Source organism: Ovis canadensis, chromosome 13 (genome assembly GCF_042477335.2).
Source record: "Ovis canadensis isolate MfBH-ARS-UI-01 breed Bighorn chromosome 13, ARS-UI_OviCan_v2, whole genome shotgun sequence".
NCBI lineage: Eukaryota > Metazoa > Chordata > Mammalia > Artiodactyla > Bovidae > Ovis > Ovis canadensis.
The window spans coordinates 85,008,605-85,032,116 of NC_091257.1; positions in this window are offsets into that span (position 1 = coordinate 85,008,605).

A 23,512-nucleotide genomic window follows, 5' to 3' on the forward strand; every position below is an offset into this window, starting at 1 on the left:
GAGTGTCCTCAAGCCCGTGCTCTGCAACAGGAGAAGGCCCTGCAATGAGAAGGCCACTCACCACAACCAGAGAAATCCCCACTTGCAGCCACGGAGACCCAGCACAGCCATAAATAAATAAATGCATGTTTAAAATAATAATAGTTCTTACCAAAGAGTGTTCTTTAGAGCAACAAGGGGGTTCCTCCACAGCCTGGCACCTGCTGAGAGCTCTGTCCTGCTGCGGATGAGCGGACGGCAGGCAGCCCTGAAGCTTTGGACCAGCTCTCAGCCCAGCCCCAGGGTATTCTTACAAGACCACCAAGGGCAGTCAGATTCCACGCATGCGCAAGACCGAGAAAGCCCGCACCCTTCATTTCGGCGCCCTGGGCGCCTGACCGCCTCACCCTGGTCCCAACTCTCGTCTGTCCGGCCACTAGTTTCTGTCTGGTCTCCCCTGTTCTCCGGGGATCCTCTGTTTCCTCCACCCAGAGGACAGGGCTCTCAGACCAGTCCTGCAAGGGTCTCCAGCCTGGTGACAGTAACCTCCCAGTCACAGAGAGATTAGAGCAAAGGCCAAATGGCTACTTGAAGCCTACGGGACAGGATAACTACAAGGAAGCTGGAAGCGATTTCGAAGCTTGGAGCGAGCTGATGGGGTGAGCATCGCCGGTGTGATCACAGCGCCATCTGGTGGTAATGTGGGAGATGGTGCCCCCATCCTTCACAATGAGGGTATTTAGACGTTTCAGTTCAGCTCAGTTCAGTTCAGTAGCTCAGTCATGTCCGGCTCTTTGCGACCCCATGGACTGCAGCACGCCAGGCCTTCCCATCCATCACCAACTCCCGCAGTTTACTCAAACTCATGTCCATCGAGTCGATGATGCCATCCAACCATCTCATCCTCTGTCGTCCCCTTCTGATACCAAGCCCTGTTGATGAATTGTTTTCGTACAATACATCATTATGTTACCCTGTTTACAGGTGAGGACACTGAGGCTCAGACTCTCAAACTGAATTGCCCAAGAAAACACAGCCAGCAAGTGGCAGAGCCTGGACTGTAGCTCAGACTTTCTGACACCAAAACCTTCCCTAAGCCTCAGGGGAATCCATGAAAAAGAAAATAGATACTTCCCCTGGCCTCACAGAGCTTACAGCCTAGTTGGGGCACAGAAATAACAAATTCATTTATTAAGCATCCACTCTTCATTAGGTGGGACTTCCCTAGTGTCTCCGATGGTAAAGAATCTGCCTACAGGGCAGGAGAGCCAGGTTCGATCCCTGAGTCAGGAAGATCCGCTGGAGAAGGAAATAGCTACCCACTCCAGTATTCTTGCTTGCAAAATCCCATGGGCAGAGGAGCCTCATGGGCTACAGTCTATACAGGGCATTAGGTGCTGGGGATGAAGAACGTGGCCAGGGTCTCTGCCCAAATCAAGCTTGTAGAGAAGATGGACATTAATCAAACAATCACACAAATAAATATTATTGTCGTTCAGTTACTCAGTTATGTCTGTCTCTGCTGCTGAACTGCAGCAAGCCAGGCTTCCCTGTCCTTCACTATCTCCCAGAGTTTGCTCAAACTCATGTCCATTGAGTCGGGGATGCCATCCAACCATCTCATCCTCTGTCATCCCCTTCTCCTCCTGCCCTCAGTCTTTCCCAGCATCAGGGTCTTTTCTAATGAGTCAGCTCTTTGCATCAGGTGCCCAAAGTATTGGAGCTTCAACTTCAGCATCAGTCCTTCCAATGAATAGTCAGCGTTGATTTCCTTTAGGATTGACTGGTTTGATCTCCTTGCTGTCCAAGGGTCTTCTCCAGCACCACAGTTCGAAGGCATCAATTCTTCAGCACTCAGCCTTTTTTATTATCCAGCTCTCACATCCATAAATGACTACTGGAAAAACCATAGCTTTGACTATACGAACCTTTGTAGGCTAAGTAAGGTCTCTGTTTTTTAATACACTGTCTAGGTTTGTCATAGTTTTTCATCCAAGGAGCAAGCATCTTTTAATTTCATGGCTGCAGTCACCATCTGCAGTGATCTTGGAGCCCAGGAAAATAAAGTCTGTCACTGTTTCCATTGTTTCCCCATCTATTTGCCATGAAGTGATGAGACTGGATGCCGTGATCTTCATTTTTTGAATGTTGAGTTTTAAGCCAACTTTTTCACTCTTCTCTTTCACCTTCATCAAGAGGCTCTTTAATTCCTCTTTGCTTTCTGCCATAAATATACAACAGTGAAAAAAGACCTGAAGGAAAGATATAGGTCGCGAGACTGGATTTCAGAGTGCCTACTTGCCCTGGGGTGGTGGCAGACCGGGGCAGGGCGGGATGGGGAGATGGGGGGGCAGGAAGCAGGGAAATCTTCACTGAAAAAGTGACGCCTTGAGCTGAGATCTGGAAGATGAGTGGGACTTAACTAGGCAAAGAGGCATTCATTTATTCACTAGCACATGAAGGCAATGTGGCAGTCAGCCTTGTTTTCATTTTTTGTTGCACGTATAAAAATCCAGAAATAGAGGGATTTCCTGGTGGTCAGTGGTTAGGACTCAGTGCTCTCACTGCCATGGGCCCACGTTCGATCCCTGGTCAGGAAACAAAGGTCTCACAAGCTGCATGGTGTGAATGACGAAAAAAAAAAGTCCAGAAATAATACACAGGATATTTGCTTTTGCAACTTGCTTTTTTACTCCACATTGTTCTTCAGATCTTTGCATGTCAACACACAGAACCATTCGCTTCAACCAAGGAGGCCTTCATGCCATTGACGCCTGCCACGTGCACTGAGATTTGTCCATCCGTGACCCTGCTGATTTCATTTGGCTTGTTTCCACATTGTCTTGCCTACAGACAGTGCTACAGCCAATAGCCTCCAAATGGGTGAATCTCAAAATGAGGCTTTCCAGGTGGCTCAGTGGTAAAGAATCTGACTGCCAATGCAAAAGATGCAAGAGGCTCAGATTCAATCCCTAGGTTGGGAAGATCCCTTGGAGAAGGAAGCGGCACCCCGTCCAGGATTCTTGCCTGGAAAATTCCATAGGCAGAGGAGCCTGGTGGGCTACAGTCCATGGGGTGGCACAGAGTCAGACATGACTGAGAAACTGAGCAGAAAGTGCACATATGTTAGAGTTCCCCTGAGGTAGGGACCTGTATGCTTTTAAATACTTTTCAACACCATTTTGGTGGAAATGGGGAGAAAATACATTTCTGTTGTATTAATAAAGAATGTATCTTTCTGCCATCCTTCTGTGCTGCCACAATAGTACAAGTGAATGACCTGGCTGATGCTTTGAAGAACATCAACAACGCAGAAAAGAGAGGCAAAGGCCACGTTCTTATCAGGCCGTGCTTCAGAGTCAGCAGGCTTCTAACTGTGATGATGAAGCACAGTTACATTGGAGGGTTTGAAATCATCGCTGACCACAGGGCTGGGCAATTGTTGTGAACCTCACAGGCAAGCTAAATAAGCGTAGAGTGATCAGCCTCAGATTCAAGATCTAGGAAAATGGCAGAAAAACCTGCTCCCATCTCGTTAGTTCCGTTTCATGGTATTGCCAACCTCAGCAGGCATCATGAACCCTGAAGAAACAAGACGAAATCACACAGGAGGGAAAACCCTTGGATTCTTCTTCTAGGGATGTGTTTTTGTTCATCCGCTCAGTTGTGTCCGACTCTTTGTGACCCCGTGGACTGCAGCATTCCAGGCTTCCCTGTCCTTCACCATCTCCCAGAGTTTGTTAAAACTCACATCCATCGAGTCAGTGATGCCATCCAACCATCTCATCCTCTGTTGTCCCCTTCTCCTCCCGCCTTCAATCTTTCCCAGCATCAGGGTCTTTTCCAATGAGTCAGTTCTTCACATCAGGTGGCCAAAGTACTGGAGTTTCAGCTTCAACATCAGTCCTTCCAATAAATATACAGGATTGATTTCCTTTTGATGGACTGGTTGGATCTCCTTGCAGTCCAAGGGACTCTCAAGAGTCTTCTCCAACACCACAGTTCAAAAGCATCAACTCTTCAGCGCTCAGCCTGTCTTACTGTCCAGCTCTCACATCTGTACATGACTACTGGAAAAACCATAGCTTTGACATACGTGCAAATAAAATGCCTCGGAGCACTCTGAAGAAAATAAATACAAAAATCTAAAAATGTATACAAAAACAAATGCATTTACTAGTTCCTGTACCTTAGCTGAAGCCACCTTAAGGTCATATTTCTGCAGACTTTGTTCTTTCTCCCCTTCTTTTGTATAGTTTTTCCAAGTTGGAGAACTTTTAGAAAACATACTCAAAGGGCTTTAAATGATGTGGGGATTTTTTGGGCGGCGGCTTAAGATTTATTTTGTTTAAGTTTGCTGCACTTGGTCTTCACTGCTGCGCATGGGCTCTCTCTAGCTGCAGTGAGAGGGGGCTGCACTCTAGTCGAGGTGCACGGTCTTCCCTCTGCCGCGGCTTCCCTTGTTGCGGAGCACAGCCTCTAGGGTGCGTGCTCAGAGGCTGTGGCTCCCGGCTTCCAGCACAGGAGCTCCGTAGTTGTGGCGCACGGGCTTAATTGTTCCACGGCATGTGGGGTCTTCCCGGAGCAGGGATCGAACCCATGTCCCCTGCATTGGCAGGCAGACCCTTCCTCACTGGACCACCAGGGAAGCCCCTGATGTGTTTGTTTGTTTGTTTGTTTTAACTCACTCATTTCCTAAACGGGACTACCTTTTGCAAGCCTGATTTCAAGGTTTCAGCCGAGTATTCTGTCGCCTTCAGGCTGGCAGGTCTCAGGCAGGTGGCATCCCTATAGTTACAGCGGGTCACCTGAAGATGTATATTACCTAGAGGTAGGTGGTCCCTTGGAGGAGGGGCTCACGTTTCTCTTCAAACTTCTGCACATTGGACCAGGGTGTACCTTGCCCAGTCTGTGAGGAGCTTCTTGGGAAAACCTGAGTTAACCAGCACCCCGCTTCCCGCTGATCCCCTTCACCTGGTTCCAGGTGTACGTGTAAACTCCACGGGAGAGGTTTTAGAGCATCAGGTGTGACACAGACCTTGAGGCCCATGGTAGGGATGGGGCACCAGGGGTGCCTGCCTAGTTCTCATCAACCCCTTTTCTAGAATTGCCTCTGATTCTTAGAACTATGGCTAGTGAAGGGTAAAAGGGACTCTAAGGCCAAGACACACCACCTTCTCTACCGGATTCACTCACCAGGCACTCCCTTCCGTCCATTTTGTCAGGAGATAAACAGATAAATCGAGCTGAACAGAAAGTCGCATCCCTGGAAACGGACATCGGATCCAGTGGCAATTCCAAACTTCGCCACGAGGTGGCACCACAGCCCCGGCTCTGGCCCTGGTCTCTCAATAGTTTGGGGGGGGTCCACTGGGAACCTCAGATCTGTGTCCAGACCATGTCTTGCGGTTCCTCTGCCTGTCTCAGCTGTGTGACTCACTCTGAGTCCCCCGTACCCATTAGGAAACCCCCTCAGCTGACTAAGATACTGCAATTCACTGAGGCACAAGGAATCCTGTGCCCCTGAGAGTCTGCTCATCCCATCACACTGGAGACAGAGTGGGATTACCAGACAGCCCCGGAAAACCTAGAGGGGGCAGGAGGAGGCTAGGGCCAGCGTGCAGCAGAGACAGGGCTTCCAGAACCGAATAAAGTAGCCCGAGTCCCTGTCCTAAAGGAAATCAGTCCTGAATATTCATTGGATGGACTGATGCTGAAGCTGACGCTCCAATACTCTGGCCACCTGATGAGAACTGACTCATTGGAAAAGACCCTGATGCTGGGAAAGATTGAAGGTGTGAGAAGGGGACGACAGAGGATGAGATGGTTGGATGGCATCACCAACTCTATGGACATGAGTTTTAGTAAATTCCAGGAGTTGGTGATGGACAGGGAGGCCTGGCGTGCTGCAGTCCATGGGGTTGCAAAAAGTCGGACACAACTGAGTGACTAAACCGAGTCTTTGTCCCAGCTTCTGCCTCTTCCTTCACCCAGTGCCCATAAGATCCTGAACTAAAGATCAGTGGTCTGTGGCCACGTACCAAGCCCTGCCTTCTCTGCCCACCATTCTGGCAGCTCTGAGCTCATGGGCCTGAGCCACCTACACACTGCCTCAGCAAATACGGGCCGCCATGCAGGGCTCCAGATCTCTGGACCAGGATGGATCCATCTGACGGCACCCAAGACGCTGTCTCTGGTCTGGATACTGGCCCTTGGTACCCTAATCCCTGGTCAGGACAGACCAGCCTATATGGGAAGGTGAGCAAGGACAAGCCATGTCCTGGAGACCTGGCCCGAAGCCTGAGGTCTGAAACCTGGGGTCTGGCAAGTTTCTAGCTCCATGCTCACAGCTTCCCAGATAGTTTACTCATTGCCCCCATGGTGATTGCAATTCCATGGCATGTGGGACCTTTTACTATTCTGCTACCTTCTAACCTATAAGCCCCATAAAAGGGGCCAAGTTCACCCTGTAACCACTGTACTGGGCACAGCCCCTGGCACACAATAGGTGCTCAGCAAAGAACTGTAGAGGAAGCAAAAGAATAAATGGGTAACTCTCCAGAAGAGAACGCAAAGCACCTGTAAATGGGTTTACAACTGTCGAGGCATGCCTAACTGTGGCCTCATCTCATTCTCAGTGCTTCCCAGGTGGCATAGTGGTCAAGAATCTGCCTGCCAATTCATGAGATGCAAGAGAAGCGGGTTCGGTCCCTGGGTGGGGAAGATCCCTGGAGAAGGAAATGGCAACCCATTCCAGTATTCTTCCCTGGAAAATCCCATGGACAGAGGAGCCTGGTGGGCTACAGCCCATGGGGCCATAGAGAGTCAAACATGACTGAGCAACTGATCGCGTGCACATATTTCATTCTCCCCACCAGCCAGAGTAGGTACTATTATTACCCCACATTGCAGTGTATTTCTTTCCTAACACTCCAGTAACAAATTACTACGAACTTTGTGGCTGAAACAACACAGCTTTACGCTCCCACTGTTCTGCAGATCTGAAGTCATATGCAGGTCCCAGGCACTAGAGTCAAGGTGTCTGCTGGGCTGCATCCCTTCTGGAGGCTCCAAGGAGAATCCCATTTCCTTGCCTTTCCCAGAGTTTAGAAGCTCCCCGAATTCTTTGGTTCATGGTCCACTGCCTTCATCTTCAAAGTGGACAATGTCCCATTACTCTGACTGAAGTGAGAAAAGGTTCTCATCCTTTAAGGACTCCTGTGATTACATTGAGACCACCAGGATAATCCAGAATAATCTCCCCATCTCAAGGTCTGTAATCTTAATCACACCTGCAAAGTCCTTTTTCCAATGCAAGATAACATACTCACAGATTCCAAGGATTAGAACCTGAATATCTCGGGGGTGGAAGGGAGAGGTTTTATCCAGCCTAGCACACACAGATTCAAAATCAGAGGTGAATTAACCTACCTACCACTCCCAGCTTTTGACAAATGAAGTGGATTCAAAACCAAGTTTTTGGGGCTGCAGAATCTGAGCTGTCTCGCCCTTTGTTGCCAATGCAAATACCCAGGGTCTCCAGGTGACTTTTCAGGAGCCAGAAATGTTGGACACACCACCCCAGCCCCCTTTAAGAGTAAATAAAGAATCTGCCTGCAATGCAGGAGACCCAGCTTCAATTCCCTCGGTTGGGAAGATCCCCTGGAGAAGGGAATGGCTATCCACTCCAGTATTCTTGCCTGGGAAAACCGCATGGACAGAGGAACCTGGCAGGCTACAGTCCATGGAGCCGAAAAGAGTTGGACACGACTGAGCAGCTAACACTTTAACACACACTTTATTTTAAAAAAAAAAAAAAAAAATAGTGCTTGTCTAGACAGTGGGAGCACGTGGGAAAACTTATTTCCCTTTATTGTCATTGTTTTAATATAAATACAGTTGCTCCTTGAACAAAGTAGGTCCAGTAGAGATGAAAATCTTCACCTAACTTTCACCCTCCAGTCGCAGTTCCACATCCCGGGATTCAACCAATTAAGACACATGTGGTGTGTATTCAGTGAAAAAAATCCGCGTGTGAGTGGACTTGCGCAGTTCAAACCCGTGTTTTTCAAGGGTCAACCGGGCATCGTTTTCAACCAGAGGCAGACAGTATTAACCCATGTTACTGGCGGAACTAGGGAAGTGGGCCTGACGCTTCCATTTTTTAATGGAGTTTATCTCTGCAATTAAACAAATGGCCAGCAGATGGCGTGCGGGGCTCACAGCTGGCTTCTCACCCCCGGATCGTCCCTTTCCTGGGGTTGCAAGGGTGGGAGATGTGAAAGAGGTCCTCCCTTCTCTTCTCCAAAACTCATTCTAGGAGAAGATGCCCAGAGGGGTCCCAGCAGGGCAAGGCAAGAGCACAAAGCTCAGGGACTCACTCAGCTTCAAGGCAGCCAGCTTGCGGGCCTGTGCGCCCCATCCTCTGAGGCAGTTGCAGGCTCGGATCTCAAACCTGCATGCCTTGAATGAGAGGGTCAGTCCTGGCTGCAAGATAGCAGAAAGAAGGAGCAGCTGGTTTACCCTTAAGATGGTCCCTTACATACTTTTAAAGTGTTAAAAAGTAAAGCGGTTAAAGTGTCTGCCTGCAATGGGGAAGACCTGGGTTAGGTCGGGAAGATTCCCTGGAGAAGGAAATGGCAACCCACTGCAGTATTCTTGCCTGGGGAATCCCATGGACGCAGGAGCCTGGTGGGCTACAGCCCACAGGGTCGCAGAGTCGACACGACTGAGCGACTTCACTTTCGCTCACTTTCACTTTACATACTTTTACACACATGTGTTATTTTATCTCATCTTTCCTGAGGCCCTTTAGGGGGATAAGCATTAAAATTAGTGACTTGTTGGGAATTCCCTGAGGGTCCAGTGATTAGGACTGGGTGCTTTCACTTCCTGGGGCAGGTTCAATACCTGGTCCTGGAGGAACTAAGATCTTGCAAGCTGCACAGCAGGTGTGGCCAAAACCAACAGCAACATAGTAACTTGCTGGGGGATAGTAGCCATGCCTGCATCATTTTTGAATCTCTTCAAATTCCAACAAAAATAAGCAAGGCAAATTAGCAAAAACAAAACTCACCGATATCAGTCACTTCAGAATTAGGTGCCAAAGGTATCCCCCCCTAGAAAACACTGAAAGAATTTAACTAGGGGAGCACAGCCCCCAGTAGCTACCTGCGTGTTATCAGATGTCCTGAGGTTCCCCCCCGACACACACACCCCAGGCTTTTCTAGCTCAGCCTCTGGCCTTTGGCATCCCACCTGTTGCCAGCAGAGGGGAGCAACGGGGTGTCTGAGGGGCCTGACAAGAGGACCAGCCCCAAAGAGCCAGCATGTATTCAGTGGAGGGCGTGGAGGGACAATTCGAGTCTGGGAGGGGCCTGGCCCACCCCCTAGTGAGAGTGAGAGCCCTCAGGAAGGACTGTGAACTCTCGAAACTGCTTGGTTCCCTTCCCAGACAAGGTTCCTCACTGCAGAGAAAATGCCTTGGAGCGGGATCAAATCAGGCAGATTGACTAAGATAATCAAGAGAAAGGAAGGATATTCAGATCTAAGAGATGGAGCTAGGAGACCTCAGAAAGCAGGCCACCACGTCTGTACATTACATGCAGACAAGAGGAGGGGGTGACCTTGAAGTTAGAGATGCATCCTGAACATCAGCTCCAAGCTCAGGAAAACTTGCTATGTCATTGTCTAGTCCCTAAGTCATGTCCAACTCTGCAATCCCATGGAGTGCAGCCCGCCAGGCTCCTCTGTCCATGGGATTTCCCAGGCAAGAGTCCAGGGGATCGTCCCCGCTCAAGGAGCGAACCTGAGCCTCCTGCATTGGCACATGGATTGTTTATCACTGAACCACCCGAGAAGCCCTCAGGAAAACTTAATTTCACATAAAAATGAGCAATAGAGAATCTGGAGGTCAGATCTCATACAAAATTAACTTAGGCAAAAGAATAATCAGGAGCCAATAGCATTCCTAAAAATAGGATAAAGCCTACCAGTGACACATTTCTTCAGGACCGATCAAAACCATAACCTTCTAGTTCAAAATGACCCTAAAAACATCTTTAAATATCCAAGATGTGAAAGAACAAGATAAACTAGCATTAGAGAGTTTTCATTAGAAAACAGAACTCCGGAACAAATTAGACATACAAAGGAAAGAACTTATTTTAGAAATGAAAGCTAAAATAGAAGAAACACAAGAGCAAATTAACCCAACCTTGAGATAATGCCAGAATAGAAAAAGGTGAAAAGGAAAGAATATTTTAAATCAACCAGAAATGAAGACAGAGGTTTTTTAAATATTCTAGAGAAAATGGCAAATATTAAAATTAGGTCAAGAAGTTCCACCATACAAGTAATAAAAGTTCCTGAAGAAGAAACCAAAGCAAGGAACAAATATTAAAAACAATTAATCAAGAACACCTACTGAAAATTTTTTAATTGAAATTACATGTTGAAGGAGCGTACCGAATACCTGAAAATATCAACCCAGAATAATCAGACATATTCAAGACATTCTAATAAAATGACTGGACTTCAAGGAAAGAGAAAAAAGCCCTTCAGGCTTCTCAGTTCAGTTCAGTCGCTCACTTGAGTGCGACTCTTTGCGACCCCATGGACTGCAGCACGCCAGGCTTCCCTGTCCATCACCAGCTTCCAAAGTTTGCTAAAACTCATGTCCATCAAGTCAGTGATGCCATCCAACCATCTCATTCTCTGTCGTCCCCTTCTCCTCCCGCCTTCAATCTTTCCCAACATCAGGGTCTTTTCCAGTGAGTCAGTACTTCACATCAGGTGGCCAAAGTATTGGAGTTTCAGCTTCAGCATCAGTCCTTCCAATGAATATTCAGGACTGATTTTCTTTAGGATTGACTGGTTTGATCTCCTTACAGTCTAACGGACTCTCAAGAGTCTTCTCCAACACCACAGTTCAAAGGCATCAATTCTTCAGCGCTCAGCTTAGGTAATAATAGCAGTTGACTTATAAAGAAAAAATATTCAATTATTGTCAGGTTTTTCAAGAATAATGCTGGGGACTTCCTTAATTGGTCCAGTGGTTAAGAATCACTCCTTAACCTCAGAAGTGATAACTCCTTAAGGATCCTTCCAATGCAGAAGGTACAAGTTCCATCTCTGATTGGGGAGCTAAGATCCCATATGCCTCACGGCCAAAACAAAACATAAAGCAAAACAGTAACAAATTCAATGAAGACATTTTTTAGAATTTTTTTAAAAATACTTGTAAATGATTGTAACCCATCAGATATGTTAAAATCTTAGAGTTCACAATGACATTGAAAAGGAGTTCATTGGTCCTCTCCTCTGGAGAATAATAAAGAAACAATTCATTTCCTTGTAAACTGGTGAACAAAGGGAAAGAAGTAAACCTGTGCCCTGCCTCTCCTAGATGACCTGTATCCCTGAGCATCAAAGAGTAAATAAGGGGACGCAGCCCTTTCTAAAAGTCTCTTTCCCTGTAGCCTGGTGCTCTGATGACCTAGAGGGGTGGGATGGGGTGGGAGCGAGGTTCAAGAGGAAGGGGATATGTGTATACCTATGGCTGATTCATGTTGATGTATGGCAGAAAGCAACACAATATTGTAAAGCCATTATCCTCCAATTAAAAATAAATAAAAGTATCTTGCCAGTTGATAAATGTAAAGAAAGACTAGGACTGGGATGTTGGCACATTCAGCCCCAATGAATTCAGGGACTGTGATAAGACCATGTGTGCTACGTCAGTTCAGTCGTGTCCGACTCTGCGACCCCCATGGATTTTAGCCCAACAGGCAAGAACACTGGAGTGGGTTGCCATGCCCTCCTCCAGGGGATCTTCTGGACCCAGGGATCAAACCCGCCTCTTACATCTCCTGCATTGGCCGGGGCGGGGGCAGGGGGGTCCTCTACCACTCACGCCACCTGGCAAGACCATCCACTGCTACGAAAACAGAAAAAGCAGCCAACACTGTGTCACCAGAGGAAAGCACGCAGGCTCCCTGAGGAGCTGGCCCGAGGGATTGAACCCAGATCTGGTCAAGCCTCTGGATCCAGCTGCCGACTTCCAGGAAGCACAGAGGACAGAGGGCCACTCTGAATGGTGTTTTGCAGATGAAGTCAGCCAAGTCCATCCTGTGGGAAGCTCTATGAGGCAAATGGTGTTCCTTCCCAAATAGCTTGTAAGGAAAAGAAAGGGTCCAGGGACACCTCTAGATTAAAGGAAACTTTAAAGATGCATCTTTTGTTTTTTAACAGACAAGTCTAAACAATCATATCTACGGATACACACTCACGTGATAAAGTATTGCAAGAAGATGATTACTGGGGCCTCCCTGGTGGCTCAGTGGTAAAGCATTTGCCTGCCAGTGCAGAAAACAGGGGTTCAATCCCCGATCCGGGAGGATCTCACGTGGTGAAGAACAACGAAGTCCGTGTCTCACAACTACCGAGCTTGTGCTCTAGAGCCCATGGTCTGAACCAAGAGAGGCCACCAAATAAAGCCCACACACTGCAACTAGAGATAGGAGCCCCCACTCGATGCATCTAGAGACAAGCCCAAGCAGCGACAAAGACCCAGCACAGCCAGAAATAAATAAAATTACCCCCCCCCCAAAAAAAAAGTTGGAGGAGAGAAGATCTCCCTTTCTCTAAAATAAAAGCAGGGAGGGTATCAATCACATCAAGAAAGAGCTCTTGGGACTTCCTGTGAGCCAGTGGCTACTACTGAGCCTGCGCTCTAGAGCCTGGGGACCCCAGCGGCTGAAGCCCGTGTGCCCTAGAGCCTATGTTCCACTAGAGAAGGAACCACAATGGAAAGTGTGCACACCACAACTCGAGGGTAGCCCCCGCTCGCTGCGACTAGAGAAAAGTGTGAGCCGCAGTGAAGATCCAGCACGGTCAAAAATAAATAAACTTTTGAAAAAAGAAAGAAAATGATGACTATAATAGTCAGGCTATGTGTTCATTTCAGGGGAATGAGAGAGCTTAGATTTGAGAGGAAAACCTGGAGAGTGTTGAGGGGAGAGGAGTGCTTGCGCAGTTCTCTTTATTAACTTGGGATGTAGTTATAAAGATATTTGCCATAAGATGACTCATCAAGCCATACGTTTATTGTGTGTGGTTTTCTGTACCTGTGTTCATTTCATAATAAAGGTTTTTTTTTAAGATTGAAATAAATGATTGAATGAACCACCCTAGGAGGTCTCACGGTTCTCTTTTGACAGATGACAGAGGGACAACTCAAGAGAGGGACGAAGTTTGCCTAAAGCCATGCAGCTGCTAAGCCGTCCAGCTGGGCTAGAAACCCATGTGAGACTCATCTGTTCTTTCAACAAACAGTTGCTGACACCTGCTGAGCTGGTTGTTGGGCAAAGAGCTGAGTCAAAACAGTCTGGCTTCAGATCCACCTGTCCTGCACGGGAGGGACGCGGGAGGTAGGTGTAAGGGACACACGTCAATCTCAATACCCAGCTGGGTGTGGTCACAGCTCCCACCCAGGGCCCCTCCCCTCTGCAGGACCCACGTGGTGCCTCAGAAACTGTGCCCACACAGCTTTTCTCAGCACAGACTCTGGACGTGGAAATGACCTCACCTGACCACCTGATGAAGTTTCGCTTCTGTTTCTCATCACCTTCCCAGGGTGTTCTGTCCCCTGGAGAGGAGAGAGGATGTGGGAAAGGGTCCTGGCCTCAAACTAAAAGGTCAGCTCGCAACCCTCCCTTCTTATCCCTCCTGGGGGAGGGACCAAAGGTTTGGGGAGGCTGGGGTGATGATGAACCGGTGCCATCAGCTCTGCAGGCTAGAGCCCCTCGCTTATCTGCCTTGGGACCTATCACTCCAGCATTTGACACTCATTCTCATAGAGAGCAGGGCTTCCCTGGTGACTCAGGCAGCAAAGAATCTGCCAGCAATGCAGGAGACCCAGGTTCAATCTCTGCGTCAGGAAGAACCCCTGGAGAAGGGAATGGCTACCCACTCCAGTATTCTCATCTGGGGAACTCCATGGACAGAGGAGCCAGATGGTCTACAGTCCATGGGGTTTCAAAGAGTCGTACGGGACTGAGCGACTAACACACACACACACACTTAGGGAAAGCAGGAGCACATTATGTTTGTTGAATGACTACATGAATGGAATTGCTGTGTCATTGTTTATCTATTTCACACAGAGTCCAAGGCTCAATCAACACTTTTGAAATATACCATCCACTTTGAAGAAATAAAGTACACTTGAAACCTTAAATATATATATATATATATATACACCATCCGTAGGACTTCCCTGTAGCTCAAACGGTAAAGCATCTGCCTACAGTTCGGGAGACCTGGGTTCGATCCCTGGGTCAGGAAGATCCTCTGGAGAAGGAAATGGCAACCCACTCCAGTACTCTTGCCTGGAAAATCCCATGGATGGAGGAGCGCAGTAGGCTACAGTCCATGGGGTGGCAAAGAGTCTGACACAGCTGAGCGACTTCACTTCACTTCACTTCACTTCATAGCATCCATAGACCCGCAAACATAGAAGACAAACTCTATGGTTCCTGGAGAAAGAGGGAGGGATAGATCAGGCATTCGGGACTGACATATAAACACACTACTATGTATAAAATAGATAGCCAATAAGGACCTACTGTATAGCAGAGGGAACTATACTCAATGTTTTGAAATAGCCTGTAAGGGAAAAAACATCTGAGTGTGTGCACGTGCGTGTGTGTGTGTGTGTGTGTATCATGTACATATGACTGAATCATTTTTCTATACACCTGAAATTATCACAACATTTCAAGTCAACTATACTTCAATTAAATATATATATATATATATGTTTATATGCTCTTTCACTCTCAAATGGGGGTTATGATAATGCTTACCCCTAGAGTCACTGAGAGACTGAACCAGTTAATAAATGTTGGATTGGCTGGTATCTATTTTTGGCTGCGCAGGGTCTTGATCACTGCCCGTGGGGTTTCTGTAGTTGCGGAGCAGGATCTTCTCTCCCGTTTTGATGCTTGGGCTTCTCTTGTTGCACGGGTTCTAGATGCATGGGCTCAGCAGGTGCAGCTTTCAGGCTCCAGGTCACGTGGGTTTCAGTAGCTGTAGCACAGGAGCTTAGTTGCCCAGAAGTATGTGGGATCGTTAGTTCCTGGACTAAGAATCGAACCCACGTCTCCTGCATTCCCAGGCAGATTCTTAATCACTGGACCAGGAAAGTTCCACCTCTTTTCTCTATGTTGTTGAGTACATTTGGCCAGATGAGGAAAAGTCTACAGGGCATATTTCAAATGCTGCGCGTGTGTGTGCACGCCCGTGTATTTGGGGGCTGTATTAGTTTTCTGTTGCTACTACGATAACTTAACTACTGGGACAATAACGTCATAGTCCTTCAGATCAGAGCTGGACTGAAACCAAGGTGTTGGCAGACCTCTGTCCCTCCTGGAGGCTCTTGGGTAGAAACTCTTCCAGTCTTGCTTCTTCCAGCCTCTGGTAGCTGCCTGCATTCCAGACGGCCTTGTCTGTCTTTAAGCCAGCAATTATATCACAGGGTTTTGCTTCCTGTTCTCACATCTCTTTGACGCTGCCCTCCTCTTATCAGAACCTTGTGATTTCACTGAGCTCACCTGGATAATCCCGGATAATCTCCCAATCTCAAGATCCTTAATCACACCAGGGAAATCTCTTTTGCATGTGAGATAACAGATTCACAGGTTGCAGAGATTAGGACAGCACCATCTTGCTGGGGCTCAGAGGGCATTATTCTGCCTCGCCCAGGGACCTAGTGTTGTAAACCTAGGACGCTGACTCCCCTGCTTTCAGCTCTACCCACTGGGGTGGGGGGAATTTGGAACCTAGGAAACAGCCCTCTTCTCAATCCAAAGAAATCTTGGGAAAATGTCCCATCAGAAGACAAAGAAAAGTGGACTTTCCTGGTGGTCCAGTGGTTAAGAATCCTTCCAAAGCAGTGGGTTCGAGCCCTGGTCAGGGAACTAAGTTCCCACCTGCCACAGGGCAATGAAGTTGCGTGCAAGACACAACCAGAGAGAAGCCCACCACCACCACCACAATAAAGATACCGTGTGCCACAACTAAGACCCGACACAGCCAAATAGATAAATAAATATTTAAAAGAAGAAGACCAAAAAGCGAAGCATCCTTCGGGATCCCTCTAGAGTTTGTGAAGTTGCTCAGTCGTGTCCAACTCTTTGCGACCCCATGGACTAGCCTACAGGGCTCCTCCCTCCATGGACTTCTCCAGGCAAGAGTACTGGAGTGGGTTGCCATTTCCTTCTCCAGGGGATTTTCCCAACTCAGGAATCGAACCCAGGTCTCCTGCATTCCAGGCAGACGCTTTAACCTCTGAGCCACTGTCAAGAAATTATGTTCATCTCCCTGGGGTTCCAACATACCCCTGTGATACCAGCCAAGGGGACAGCCAAGGGTAAGGGACAGTGGCCAGCATTAAGCTTCTCCTGCTGGGGAAATCCAGGCCAGGAAAGACTTCCCTTCTGTGCTCACTTACGATTAAAACAATTATTTCTTTTCCAAATGAAATGGCCCAAAGAAGCAATGGCCCAGGGATCATTTTGAAAGCTGTCTTCCAGCTCTGCAGGAAGTATGAACCAGATCGAAACAAACAAACAATAAAAGCCCTGAATGTCCAGGGTCCCAGATTCACGTCTCCCCTGTCCCCCACCCCGCACTTTCTTGGACTTGCTGGCTCTGGGTCTAGATTCTGAGTCGCAGAGACGGTGCAGGAAGGAGGAGGCAGACCTTCTAGCCCCCAGTCTGCGCAAACCGCCACAGCTGGGACCCATCAAGCATGCCTCCTGTAAAAATGGTTCTTTTAGCTGGAAGTCATAAATCTCCTCTTGTTTCAGTGACAGCTTGATTGTTGCCTTTGCTTTTGGGAGACTCACACATAGGAAGTGGTCAACCTTCACAGTCACAAGGGGGAAGTCAGTCAAATGCCAAGATCAGAATCTGGTCTGTTAATCCCCCGGCAGGATTGTGGAGAGGAGGTCATGCTGGGGACTGGAGACTCCACCGAGATCTCACAAACCCAGAGCATCACCAAGCCTCGTGCCCAGGAGGGGTCCTGTCCCCACCCGTAGCTTTAGCATGTTTCTGCTCCAAACCGACTCGGCTGGTCCCAGCATTTAATTCTCAAAGGCAACCTGTTACTCTCATGTCCGTGTTCCTGAAATGGCCATCTCGCTGTATCCCTCAAGAAATGATAGACAATTCAGGAGTAAAAAATTTTAAAAATATATATATAAGAAGGTAAAGAAACAGAGTCAGAAGAGAAGTGAGAGAAGGGAAGATGAGAGCAACCAGGGGTGAGGTTAGCGCAGACAGCCCAGCTCAGAGTCCAGGGCACTGGAAATCGTGGCCCGCAGATATGATTCAGCTTCTTAGCAGCCATGGTAAAGAGGGAAACAAGATCCAGCATGTGACTCATAAGCCCTGTGTCGGCTAAAAAGCAAAACCATTCCCTTCCCCCTCCAAGGAAAAGGCTTATTTCTAGTACAATGATGTGGAAGAAATTTATTCTGGGAACCCATGGAGAGGCCGCTGTGGACAGAATGAATGAACACTGTCCCCAGGAAGATCCTAACAGTAAATCCAGCAACTGGTTTCCTGAGGCTGTTTCTTATAACTCTTCTTTTTTTTAATATAAACTTATTTATTTTAATTAGAGGTTAATTACTTTACAATAACTCTTCTTTAAAAAAAAATATTTATTAATTTATTTGGCTGTACCAGGTCTTAATTGCAGCACACGGAATCTTGGATCTTCACTGCAGTATGCAGGATTTTTAGTTGCAGCTTGTGAACTCTTAGTTGCATCTTGTGGGATCTAGTTCCCTGAGGAGGGATGGAACCGTAGGCTGCTGCATTGGGAGAGCAGACTCTTAGTCCCTGGACCACCATGGAAGTCTCCAAGTAAACCTTCTTGATGAAGGCCCAGAGTATAAGGCTCAACGCCAGTTTAGTAAAAACAGTGAATTCCTGGGGAATCCTCCAAGGTTAAGTGCTACAAAATACCTGTTCAGATAGAGATTACGAAGAATTCGCAGTTAAGTGGTGGAAGTGGTCCATAATGAGTGTGTGCAATTGGGAGATATGCACATTTTTACCTCTGTGCTTCCTGCAAGTTGACAGCTGGATCCAAAGGTTTGATCAGATTTGAATTCAATCCCTTTGCCTCGATTCTCGATGGGTTTGTGAAACACAAAACACTGACGAGTATGCGTGTGTGTGCTCAGTCGCGTCCAACCCTTTGTGACCCCATGGACGGTAGCCCACCAGGCTCCTCTGTCCATGGGATTTTCCCAGGCAAGAATATGGAGCAGGTTGCCATTTCATTCTCCATGCTGATGAGTTTGAACCATCAACAAATACACACAGAAATATGGATGATTTCATCAACGTGACATTGAGCAAAAGAAACCAGACACCAAAATATACGTACTGTATGATTTCAAACACAGGAGACCCTTGAATAATGCAAGGGTTCAGTTCAGTTCAGTTCAGTCACTCAGCCGTGTCCAACCCCTCTTTGCGACCCCATGAATCGCAGCACACCAGGCCTCCCTGTCCATCACCAACCCCCGGAGTTCACTCAGACTCACGCCCATCGAGTCAGTGATGCCATCCAGCCATCTCATCCTCGGTCGTCCCCTTCTCCTCCTGTCCCCAATCCCTCCCAGCATCAGAGTCTTTTCCAATGAGTCAACTCTTCGCATGAGGTGGCCAAAGTACTGGAGTTTCAGCTTTAGCATCATTCCTTAGTGGGTGTTAACTCCCAGACAGTCAAAATTCCCTGTACAGCTCTGTCTGCTCCAAAGGACAAGGAAAGACAAAGGAATTGATAAAGAACTCACCCAAGGGCAGGAAGTTGAAAGAGTTTGGATAGAATCAGAACTCAAGTCTTAGTTTTTTGTTTGGTTTGGGGGCTTTCTTTGCTTTTGTTTCTTTATTTATTTGACTGTACTGGGACTTAGTTGCAGCACTCAAGATTCTTTTTTTTTTTTTTTTAGTTGGACCATGCAGGATCTATGTTGCAGCATGCAACATCTTTAGTTGTAATTGTGATTGCTAATCGTGTACAAATTCTTCCCCACTCTTTGTTAATTTAAAGATTTAGAAATACATGTGCTATATTTATTGAAAAAAATCCACATATGTGGATCCAAGCAGTTCAGACCTGTGTTGTTCAAGGGTCAACTGTATATAGAAGTATAAATACAGATAAAACTGATATAAGCTGCCAGGAGTCAGGATGGTGGTAAACCTTGGGAGGCTGTGGCTGGTAGGGTGTGAGAGACACTGGCAGAGTGTTGATTACCTGGATGTGTTTCATCTGTGAAAATCCTTATGCTATGGGCACTTTTTTCAATGTATGTTACACTTCAATAAAAAGTTTTTTTAAGTGGTATCAAGTCATTATAGTACGAAATTTAAATTAGGGGTACTGTTTGGGAGTTGCTGACGGACAGGGAGGCCTGGCGTGCTGCAGTCCATGGGGTCGCAAAGAGTCAAACACGACTGAGCAACTGAACTGAACTGAACTGTTTGGGAGGGCAGGGCTTTAGGTTGTGACCAGGGTTAGAGCTCATTCCAAGACTAGAAAGCAGGATAAGCATCAGCCTGGGCATAAGCTCAAGACCCAAGTCTTCAGATTGATCAAGAATCCATCTTCAGCATGACCCCTGCCATTCCAGGGTCTGACCACTTGGTGTCTCCACTCGACAAATTGCTAAGTGAGTAGCAGACAGAACAGAGACATCTAGACCCATAACATCCCTGAGCTGGAATTAGGTTGGGAATGACTAACAGGGAACGTCAGAGGATGAATCTGAGTGGAACAGAGCTGGCCCACTTGGGGCTGGGGTCCAAGCCCTGCAGAACAGTGGGCAGCAGAGGGGACCACGGAAGCGACATCAGCTCAGAACCCCCAGCTTTGTCCCCAATCTCAAGTCAGAATTATTTCATTCATTCATTCCTACAGTGTTTAATGAACTCCTGAACCAGACACTGAGAATCCAAAGGGGGCAGATGGCCCACAGTCCCTGTCTTCACAGAACTCACATCAACCTCACACCTCCCCTCTCCCTGCCTAGCGTCCATGGCTCCTTCTAAGCCCAGAAGAACCACCCATATTAGAATCCAGAAGGCAATGGCACCCCACTCCAGTACTCTTGCCTGGAAAATCCCGTGGGTGGAGGAGCCTGGTAGGCTGCAGTCCGTGGGGTCGCTAAGAGTCGGACACGACTGAGCGACTTCACTTTCACTTTTCACTTTCATGTACTGGAGAAGAAAATGGCAACCCACTCCAGTGTTCTTGCCTGGAGAATCCCAGGGACGGGGGAGCCTGGTGGGCTGCCGTCTATGGGGTCACACAGAGTCGGACATGACTGAAGCGACTTAGCTATGAAACAGCAGGGAGATCAAACCAATCAATCCTAAAGGAAATCAACCCTGAATATTCAGCCTGATGCTGAAGCTGAAGCTCCAATACTTTGGCTACCTGATGGGAAGAGCCACTCGCTGGAAAAGACCCTCGTGCTGGAAAAGATTGAAGGCAGGAGGAGAAAGAGATGACAGAGGATGAGATGGTTGGATGGCATCACCGACTCAATGGACATGAATTTGAACAAATTCTAGGAGATAATAAAGGAGGGAAGGCTGGCATGCTGCAGTTCGTGGGAGCACAAAGAGTCGGACACGACTGAGCGACTGAACAGCAACAATCCAACCTGGTCCTCAGATAGGACCCCTCGCCCTTCTTGTTTGTTGTCTGTCTTCCCCACCAGATGGACAGTCAAAGGGCACGGGCCTCATTTGTCGTCTCGACCCTGGTGTTCTCCAGGCCTGGCCCAGAGTAGATGACCAATCGCTGTCGAATGGAAGTGGGATAGCAATGAGGTGGTCACATCATCCCTGCAGGAACAAGCAGAGCAGGGGGCTTCCTCTGAGTCTGGGGCTCCGGGCTCCTAGACCTTGCAATTTTGCAAGAAGCCTCTGATGAGGCTTTTTGTGGAGTGGGCATGATCACGTGAGTAGGACTGAGAGCTGGAGGTTTTAGGGCCGGGAGGGTTGCAGGGGAACAGAGAACCAGAGCCGTGCTGTCAGCCCAGTTCACAGCCCCTGGGGCAGTTCCACTTCCCCTTTTTTCAAAAGCAAACACGGTGGAGGAAGGAAGGGGCCAGCTTCCACAGCACCCTTTGATAGGCCCGGGACCTGGTGACAGGAACAGGAAATATGAGCCAGCAGAGATTAAGTAGGAACCAGCTGGGGGTTGCCCTGCCTGCCTCCACCTGCAGGCAATCCCCCAGCCACCTCCATCCAGCCTTGGCACAGGATGAAGGGCAAATACGTCAGCTGAGTCTGGGCCTACTAGGACCCTGAGAAAGAGACTTGGGGGATGAGACAGGGCATAGCTTTGGGGAGACAGGCTGGAAGGAAAGGGATGAAGAGCAGGAGCTGCAAGCAGGAGCTCCCTGGAGGAGGGAGGAGGGTGGGGAGCTTAAGACATGGATTTGGATGGCCAAGTGGTTCTGGGCGGCTAGCCTGGACCTTCAGAGAGCCAGTTTTGCCCCGTTTCAGGGGGCATCAGAAATGGGGGTACTATGATGAGACTTTCAGCACCAGGGTCTACTGCCCCAGGGCCATCCAAATTAAGTCTCCACATATGCTGTTCCACTGGAGTGTAGAGTAGATCAGTACTATTCAATAGAACTTTCTGCAATGAATTAGTTGTTTTATAGCTAGGTTGTTCAATACGGCGGCCACTAATCACATAGGCCAGTAGCTACCGTATTGGACAGCACAGCTCCAGGCTCCTGTGTAAGGTGAACAAAGCCACTTCCCACTATTTCTTTTTACCCCTCCCCATCGTTCCCATTCTCTTGAATCCTACTTTTCTTATGCCTCAAGTTACTCAGTCAAAATTATGTTGTCACGGGTACAAATTTCACAGGCCGTAAACTCATACAAAACAAATACGCAAAATAATTGATTTTTCCGTCGACGAGTGGAACATCTGTCTCAAGTACCCACCCTCTGGTAGAGGTTTACTGTCGACGCTGCTGCTGCTGAGTCGCTTCAGTCATGTCTGACTCTGCGACCCCACAGACGGCAGCCCACCAGGCTCCTCCGCCATCCCTGGGATTCTTCAGGCAAGAACGCTGGAGTGGGCTGCCGTTTCCTTCTCCAATGCATGAAAGTGAAAAGTGAAAGTGAAGTCGCTTGGTCATGCCCGACTCTCAGCAATCCCATGGACTGCAGCCTACCAGCTCCTCCGTCCATGGGATTTTCCAGGCAAGAGTACTGGAGTGGAGTGCCATTGCCTAAATTCAGGTTAAATGCAGTCAAGTGGGGACTTCCCTGGTGGTCCTGTGATTAAGAGTTCACTTGCCAATGGAGGAGACACGGCTTCAATCTCTGGTCAGGGAAGATCCCACATGCCTGAGAGCGACTAAGCCAGACTAGTGAAATCCGTGTGCCTAGAGGCAGCACTCCGCAAGATAAGTTACGGCAATGAAGGGTAGCCTCCGCTCGCTGCAACTAGAGAAAGCCCACGTGCAGCAACAAAGACCCAGAGCAGCCAAAAATAAATAAGTAAATGCAGTCAAGTGACGGTTTCCTTCTTCTTTTTCCTCGGAATACATGCAAATCCATATCCTTTATTGAATCTCTTCTTTGAGCTCCAAACTTCATCTCTGGATTCTACTATTCCTACATCTCCCGCAGGGGCAAGTGAAGCAGGCATAGAATCTCTTCTCAAAGACTCATTCCAGCATCTAGTGTTACATACCATCCTCCCTGCCCACATACTCCTGCACTTCCCACCCCTTATAACATTTACTGAACACCTCCTTTGGGCCAGGCATATTCTAAGCACTTTAAACCTTTAGCCTGTTTAGTCTTCCCAAAAACTCTCTGAGGGAAATGCTGTTAATATTCTCATTCTGCAGATGAGAAACTGGAGCACAGAGAGGTCCTCTGAAAAAGCTCACACAGAAGGTATTCTTCGGCTAGAACTTCAAAAGCCAGTACTACATAGGATTGCATCCCCCAGCAATCCTACTTCTAGGAATCCATCCCAAAAATATGCTGCCGAAAGCCTGACAGTAATTATGCACAAGACTTTTTGTTATTATACTCTTTGTAATAGCAGATGGCTGGAAACTCCCCAAACGTCCCTCAACAGGGGGTTAAGTGAAAATATCGTGGTACATTTACCTGATGCAGTACTATGCAGCTGTGAAAAGGGAATGAGTTGTCTCTACACATTATAATAGGGTGAATTTCAGAATATATCATTAAAGGCTTAGAGACATATTGTTAAAGACAGGCTGAGAACTTCAGAACATATTTACAGAAAGAAGTGAATGCAGTATGCTATCAGTTATGTAAGAAAGAGGGGATATAAATATATATACACATATATGCTTATATTTCTTAAAATCAAAGAAGAGAGAATCTCCTGGCAGTCGAGTCATACAGGCTCCATGCTTACACTGCTGTGGGTCCA